The sequence below is a fragment of the Panthera tigris genome, chromosome B2 (assembly GCF_018350195.1).
Source record: "Panthera tigris isolate Pti1 chromosome B2, P.tigris_Pti1_mat1.1, whole genome shotgun sequence".
Taxonomy (NCBI): Eukaryota; Metazoa; Chordata; class Mammalia; order Carnivora; family Felidae; genus Panthera; species Panthera tigris.
The window spans coordinates 81,497,902-81,505,051 of NC_056664.1; the positions used below are offsets into that span (position 1 = coordinate 81,497,902).

The 7,150-nt window shown below is 34.7% G+C and overlaps 1 non-coding gene across 1 annotated transcript; it reads right to left on the reverse strand.

Moving 5' to 3' along the window:
- Window positions 1–2,778: 2,778 nt before the first annotated feature.
- LOC122238882 lies at window positions 2,779–2,884 on the reverse strand. The gene has a single exon (XR_006218033.1). It is a non-coding gene; the product is annotated as a U6 spliceosomal RNA (small nuclear RNA).
- Between the last annotated feature and the right edge of the window lie 4,266 nt (window positions 2,885–7,150).

The window sequence follows — 7,150 nt, forward strand, 5'->3', positions numbered from 1 at the left end:
AATGGTCATTTTCCATCTCCTTTGTCTTTCTACATTTATTAATTGAAAGCACTTTGTAAGGAAGAGCTGCTACTTCTTCCTCATTTATTCAGTATGGGATGCTTGGTATTTACCTTATTCTGTAGGCTATAACCTAACCCTATCTTTGTTCATTTTCTTTCTCAAAAATTTCCAGCTTTGGCCAACAGGAACTCTTACAGGTTGGCTTTAGGATCTTTCAGTTTGAGTACTTCCTTATTTTATGCCGCCACAAGATACTCCAGGCTTATTTTGCATTTGCTTGCCCCAGCCCTGGAATCAACTATTTTGTCAAAGAGCACTTGATTCCTTTAATTAGAGAATGCTATCGAGACATCAAGATCTGGGTGCTAAGTGTGTTCACAGCTACTCGCATGTTATTTAGTAACATCCATCCAAGCCGTCTCAGTAGATATAGGATATATAGTACTCAGCCAAACATACACACATGTCTTAAGGTACATATCTGAAGTTGCCTTCGTGGCATAAAACCATGAATTCATACTGAGACTTCTCATTGTAATCCATCACCACATCCCCTACTCCAGTCTTCTCATATTTTTAAATTGCAATTTTTTTCTGCAATTTTTCAAGTAAGAAACTTGACTCTCATTATCTACAATATACTTACTGATTCTTTCAAACCTAATATACACAAAAGTTATTTTCAGAATTGCTTACCCATACCCCTGCAAGAAACAAATCTGCTAAATATAGTAAATGTACTTTCTTATAGTTCTTTTTGCCTTTGACTTACAGTATCCAAAATATTGATTCCCAAAGTAACTTAAGGTTAGTTCTTTTCTTTAAAAAAATTTTATTTATTTTGAGAAAGACAGTGAGAGCATGCACGTGCATGGGTGGAGGAAGGGCAGAGAGAGAGAAGAGAGAATCCCAAGCAGGTTCTACACTGTCAGTGTGGATTCAATCCCGGGAACCTTGAGATTAGGACCTGAGCCAAAATCAAGAGTTGAATGCTTAACCAAAGTCCCAGGTTAGTTTGTTTCTTACCTACCCACCTTAGCGTGGGTTTTTATTCATTTGCAATATACTAAAATTTATTTGTTGAATTTTTTGTTCCATTTTGTTTTCTCCTCTCATTCTAGTTGAATATTTTCTATCTAAAGACTCTACAAACTATATAAAAACTCTCTGTCTAGCCTGAGATCACAAAAATTTTCTCCTATATCTTCTGTCAGAAGTTCTATGGTTTTGTATTTTACATTTTGGTCTATGAACATTATGAGTTAATAAAATATGGGTTGAGATTCATTATTTATACCGGAAACATGGATGTGCATTTTTTCGATCACTATTTTCAAAAATAGACTATGCTCCCTTCACTGTAATTCCTTTATACTTTAAAAAAAAAAAATCACTTGAGGGGTGCCTGGGTGGCTCAGTCAGTTAAGCGGCAGACTTCGGCACAGGTCATGATCTCGCGGTCCATGAGTTCGAGCCCCGCGTCGGGCTCTGTGCTGACAGCTCGGGGCCTGGAGCCTGTTTCAGATTCTGTGTCTCCCTCTCTCTGACCCTCCCCCGTTCATGCTCTGTCTCTCTCTGTCTCAAAAATAAATAAACATTAAAAAAAAATCACTTGAAATGATGCTGTGGGTATTTTTCTGGACTTTTCCCCATTCATTTGCTTATCGCTTCACCACTACCACACTATTTTGATAACTGGAGCTTCATATTAAATCTTGAATTAGGTAGTGCTAGGCTTCAATTTTGTACTTAATTTTCAAAATTAATTGAACTCTTCTAGTTTCTTTGCTTTTCCATATGCAGTTTAGACTCAGGTTATTAATTATCCACAAAGAAAAAGAAAAAGGCCACCTGGGAATTTGATTTGGGTTGGGTTGAATATATATGAATATATATATATATATATATAAATTTAGAAATAATTTATTTATTTATTAATAGTGTTCAGGCTTCTAATCCATGAACACTGTATATCTCTTCATTTATTAAATTTTCTTTGATTTATTTCATCAGTGTTTTATAGTTTTCAGCATGCTTATTGTATGCATATTTTGTTAGATTTATACCTACGTATATCATTTATCTCTGTTGTAAATTTTACTGTACTTTTACATTTCAATTCCCAGTTATTGCTTGAAAGTATATAAAAATACAAGTGATTTTTGTATATTGATTTGATATCTTGTGAACTTTCCAAACTGACTTATGAGATTTAGAAGCTTTTTAAAGATGCTTTAGGATTTTCTACATAGATGTGTTGTTTGTGAATACAGATATACTTCTTTCCATCTTTCCAATCTATGTGCCTTTTATTCTTTTCCATGTCTTATTCAACTGTCTAGAACTTACGGTACAGTTGAATAAAATTGTGAGAAAGGACATTTTTGCCTGGTTCTCAGTCTTGTGGAAAAGCATTCAGTCTTCCATCATTAAGTATAAGGACAATGCTCAGTTTTAAGTAAAATCCCTTTATCAGGTTAAGGAAGCTTTCCTTTACTGTTAGTTTCCTGAGAGTTTTAAATCATGAATAAATGTTGAACTTTGCTAAAAGCTCCCCCCCATATATTGACAGGATTAGATAATTTTCTTCATTATTCTGCTAATATAATGAATTATTTTAGTTGATTTTCTTTTCTTTTCTTTTTTTATTTTTTGGAGATCTTGCTTCTTTTTTTAATTATTTTTTAATATGAAATTTATTGTCAAATTGGTTTCCATACAACACCCAGTGCTCATCCCAACAGGTGCCCTCCTCAAAAAAATATGGGACACTTCACAAATTTCATATTTGTGACACTTCACATATCATACTTGTGCAGGGGCCATGCTAATCTTCTCTGTATCGTTCCAATTTTAGTTTATGTGCTGCTGAAGCGAGCACTATTTTAGTTGATTTTCTAATGCTGAACCAGGTTTGCATTTCCTCAAATGAACCCCACTTGGATGAAGTCTATTTTTCTTTTTATATATTCCCGGATTTTGTTTGCTAATAGTTTGTTGAGAATTTTTGCATCTAAGATCTTATGGGATATTGGTATTTAACTTTCTTTTCTAATCTTTATTTGGTTTTGTTATTAGAGTAATGCTGACCTACTAAAAGGAGTTAGGAAGTATTTCCTCTTCTTCAATTTTCTAGAAGAGTTTGTATTGATTTGGTGGTATTTCTTCCCCAAATATTTCTCAGAAATGACCTGTGATGGCAGTTAGGGACTGGACTTTTCTTAAGTGAAATATTTTAAATTATTAATTTAAATTATCTTATAGGTATAGGGACATTCTGTTTCTTCCTTCTGAGTGAGTTTTGGCAGTTTGTATCTTCCAAGGAGTTAGTTGGTTCATTGAAATTGTAGAATCTATAGGCATAGATGTCACTGACATCTATATTTTTATAGAATCAGTTTTATTTTCATTGTTTTTCTCTATTTTCATTTTTTAAAATTTTATTCATGTTTGCTCTTAATTTTATTATTTCTGTTCTTCTGCTGTCTTCAGGTTTAATTTTGGCTTCATTGTTTAGTTTCTCAAGCTAGAAGCTAAGGTTAGTGATACTTTACTTATTTTTTCAAAACAAGTGTTTAGCTCTATTAATTTTCCTCTACACATTGCTTTAGATATATCCTATAAATTTTGGTGGGCTATATTTTAATTTTACTTCAGCTCAAAATTTTTTTTAATTCCCCTTGAGGCTTTCCCTTTGAAATATAAGTTATTTCAATGTATGTTATTTAGTTTCTAAATATTTGCAGATTTTCCAAATATATTTTTGTTTTGATCCTACTTTAATGCCCTTATGAACTTCTATTTGTGTTATTTTTAGTCTTTTTAATTTGCTAAGATTTTGTTTATGGCCAGAATGTAGCCTATGTTGATGAAGATTTCATGTGTACTTGAAAAAAATGTGCATTCTGCTATATTCTTTCAATAAGATCAAATGTATTAAAAGTATTTGTTATGTCCATCATATACTTACTGACTTATTTGTTCTGTTAATTCCAGGGAGAGAGAGAGAGAGAAAGAGAGAGAGAGGGAGAGAGAGAGAAGCTGAAATCTCCAACTATAATTATAGATTTGTCTATTTTTCCCTTCAGTTCTCTTGCGTTTTGATTAATATATTTTGAAGTTCTGCTTTTAGATATGTAATAGTTGATAAGATTTTAATTAAATATAGACTGACACACATGGATTTATCTCAAGATGATTCGGTATAAGAAATAAAAAAATTCCCATTTATAATTCTTTGAACATATGTTGAAAATTAGAGGCCTGTATCTTGTACTTCATATTAAGTCAGAAAACTTTTCATGGACATAACAGAAATTAAACAGTCTTTGAAGGGAAGCTAATTCTATTCTGCTGTTTCTTTAATACGTCTGGTATCGCCAAACACTGAAAACGTTTACCTTTTAATAAACGGGGTCAATTTTTTTTTTTTTTTAGTAAAACTCAAGACGCTTAGTTATTTTGTCCTTGGTTCTTAAAATGACATATTTTGCTTATTTTTGAATATCTTTATTTATATACAATTACCTTTAGAGATTATACTTGAAGGGTTTGGGAGATAGGATTTTAGGAGTCCTCAACATTCACACCCTCTTGTGTATATACACAATCCCTTCACAATCCCTTTCCCTTTAGTGTGGGCAGGAGATGTAAGTTTGATGGAATATCATTTCAATGATTACATTAAATCTAAGGGACTTTCTAGATATAAAGATGTTAAGTGTTTTGTAATCAGTAGACATTAAGTTAATTAAAGGAAGATTACCCAGGTGAGCCTGACTTTATCAGGTGAACTCTTTAAAGGAGGTTCTAGAGTCAGAGGAAGAAAAATTCAGAGAGATGTGAAACAGCAGATATGCTCTTCTATTGACCTTGAATGAGTACTTTAAATATTTGAGTTACCATAAATTCCTTGGTATAGTAGAGAAAGAATCTAAACCTTAGGGAGGAAAAAAATACTGGATTGGATTTGTCACACACACACACAAACCCTAATTATATTTCCTGAAAGGACTTGGAATATATTCACCAAAACACTGAAAGAATTTTACAGATTATGGAGCATTAGCATCTTGTAAAGTATTGTAGTGACTGTAATTGTGGCTGTATTGTAGTGACAGTGCTGCTGTCATTGACAAGATTTCTCCTATTTCATTGATTATAGCAAGCCCCTAAATGGCAGGACAAAATAGTAGCAGTTATGGAATATGTTATGGCATATGTTTTCCATAATATTGAAGAGAGATAGTGTGGAAATCAGAATGGTCTGACTTACAGGGATATTAGTGGTGATAATTAATCATGGGAATCATAGAATCTCCTCTTTATAACCCCAAAAATTCTAAGACTAGAGATTCTAGGACCATGATGATCATTGCCACTTTCCCAGTACCCAGGCCTGAGTCAGTTCCTAGTTTTCAAGGGAGGCCTGACAACAAAGTTTGGTTTGAGTTCGAGAGCTGGCAAGAATGGCAATAAATGTGGATAAGGTTACTTTTCTTTTCAAAAACTTGATGGATTTTATTTAGCCCAATATACACAGAATATCACCATTTTCACCTTTCAGTGAGGCCCATCAGGAGCTGATTTTACACCTCCATTCAGAGACAGTGAGGCATTGTGAGTCCCAGCCATACTTTTGTTAGGGTGGTGTGGGTGGGGACCAATGAACTGCTGAACATAAATACCTGGCCAGTTCTCTGGCTATACTTCAGGAGTGGAATGCCTGCTAAAAATAAAAAACAAACACAAAATTGAATCCACAATATTAGAATATCCAAATTGTCCAGGATACAATAAAAAAAAAAAATCACTCATTATACCAAGAACAAGGAAATCACAACATGAATGAGAAAAGACAATGAACAGATAGATGCCAACACAAATATTAGAACACTTGAAAAGGATTTCAAAGCAGCTATAATAAAAATACTCCCACAAAGAATAGCCATTCTCTTGAAAAGAAAAAACGTAGAAAACCTCAGCAAAGAAATGGATGTTATAAAAAAGGAACCAAATGGAAACTGCAGTACTGAAAATATAATAACCAAAATTAAAAACTTGCTAAATGGACTCACTGGGAAAAGACAGAGAGTAGAATTAGTGAACTTGAAGGTTGATCAATAGAACTGAAACAAAATGGACTAAAAAAAATGAACAGTGTTCAGGGACTTATAGGAAAATAATGAAAAGCTACCATTTCTCCCACAGAGTGGTACTCATGGTGGCAGCGTCCACCTGCACAGTGGGAGAAGCCAAGGTCCCCGGCCGGGGGCGCGGGGGGGGGGGGGGGCGGGGAGGAGTGGGGAGGTGGCTGCTTCACCTTTTAGAACTTTTTCTCTTGAAATGGTGCTGCTTTGCTCTCTTTCACCGGTTGTCATGAGCGAGAGCCTCTGCCCCAGGAAAAGGAGAAGGAATGGCAATGAAGATCATCATCTTCCCCCACCCCTCCACCACCCTAGACCAAAAGGAGTGCTGGAAACCCTATCTTTCATGATTCCTAGGACACAGTCTTCAAGCAATGGTGGAAGCAGCAGCAGCAGCAGTCTGCACTGCACTACCGCCCTTATTTCCACATCAACCAGACCCTGAGGAGGTCCACGTTCATAGCCTACGGCACCAAGGACATGATGACCTCCGACATGATGTGCGGGCCGTTTCTTGCCTTCTGTGAAGGGATAGCGCCATTCAGATTTGATATTTCAGCTTAAGATGTTTTTAAAAATTGCACAAAAATATGCCTGTTGGCTTTTCAGGCTAAATTTGAAATAATAGGTTAACAGGCAGTCGTTTACCTGTGGTTTTGCTGCACTATTGCAATTTCAAAGGGGCTTTGAAACAATTTTTTAGAGGATTCTTTTCAGGGTGGATATCAAATCTATGTCAGGGTAATGGTATGAGGAAATCTCACGTGCATATTGAATCCATAGTTTGTCTCATTCAGACTGATTTCCAAATCTGTCAATTAGAAATCCTACTTTATGTAAAGAAGCCTTGTAAAAATACAGGATCTTGAATTTTTTTAATTCAGTAAAGTAGTAAAGAGTATCTAGTTTCCATGAAAAAAAAAAAAGTTATCATTCTTATCATTAGAGTCCCAGAAGGGGAGGAGAAAGGCAATCATATTGCAAAAGCTGTACTGAAAAAG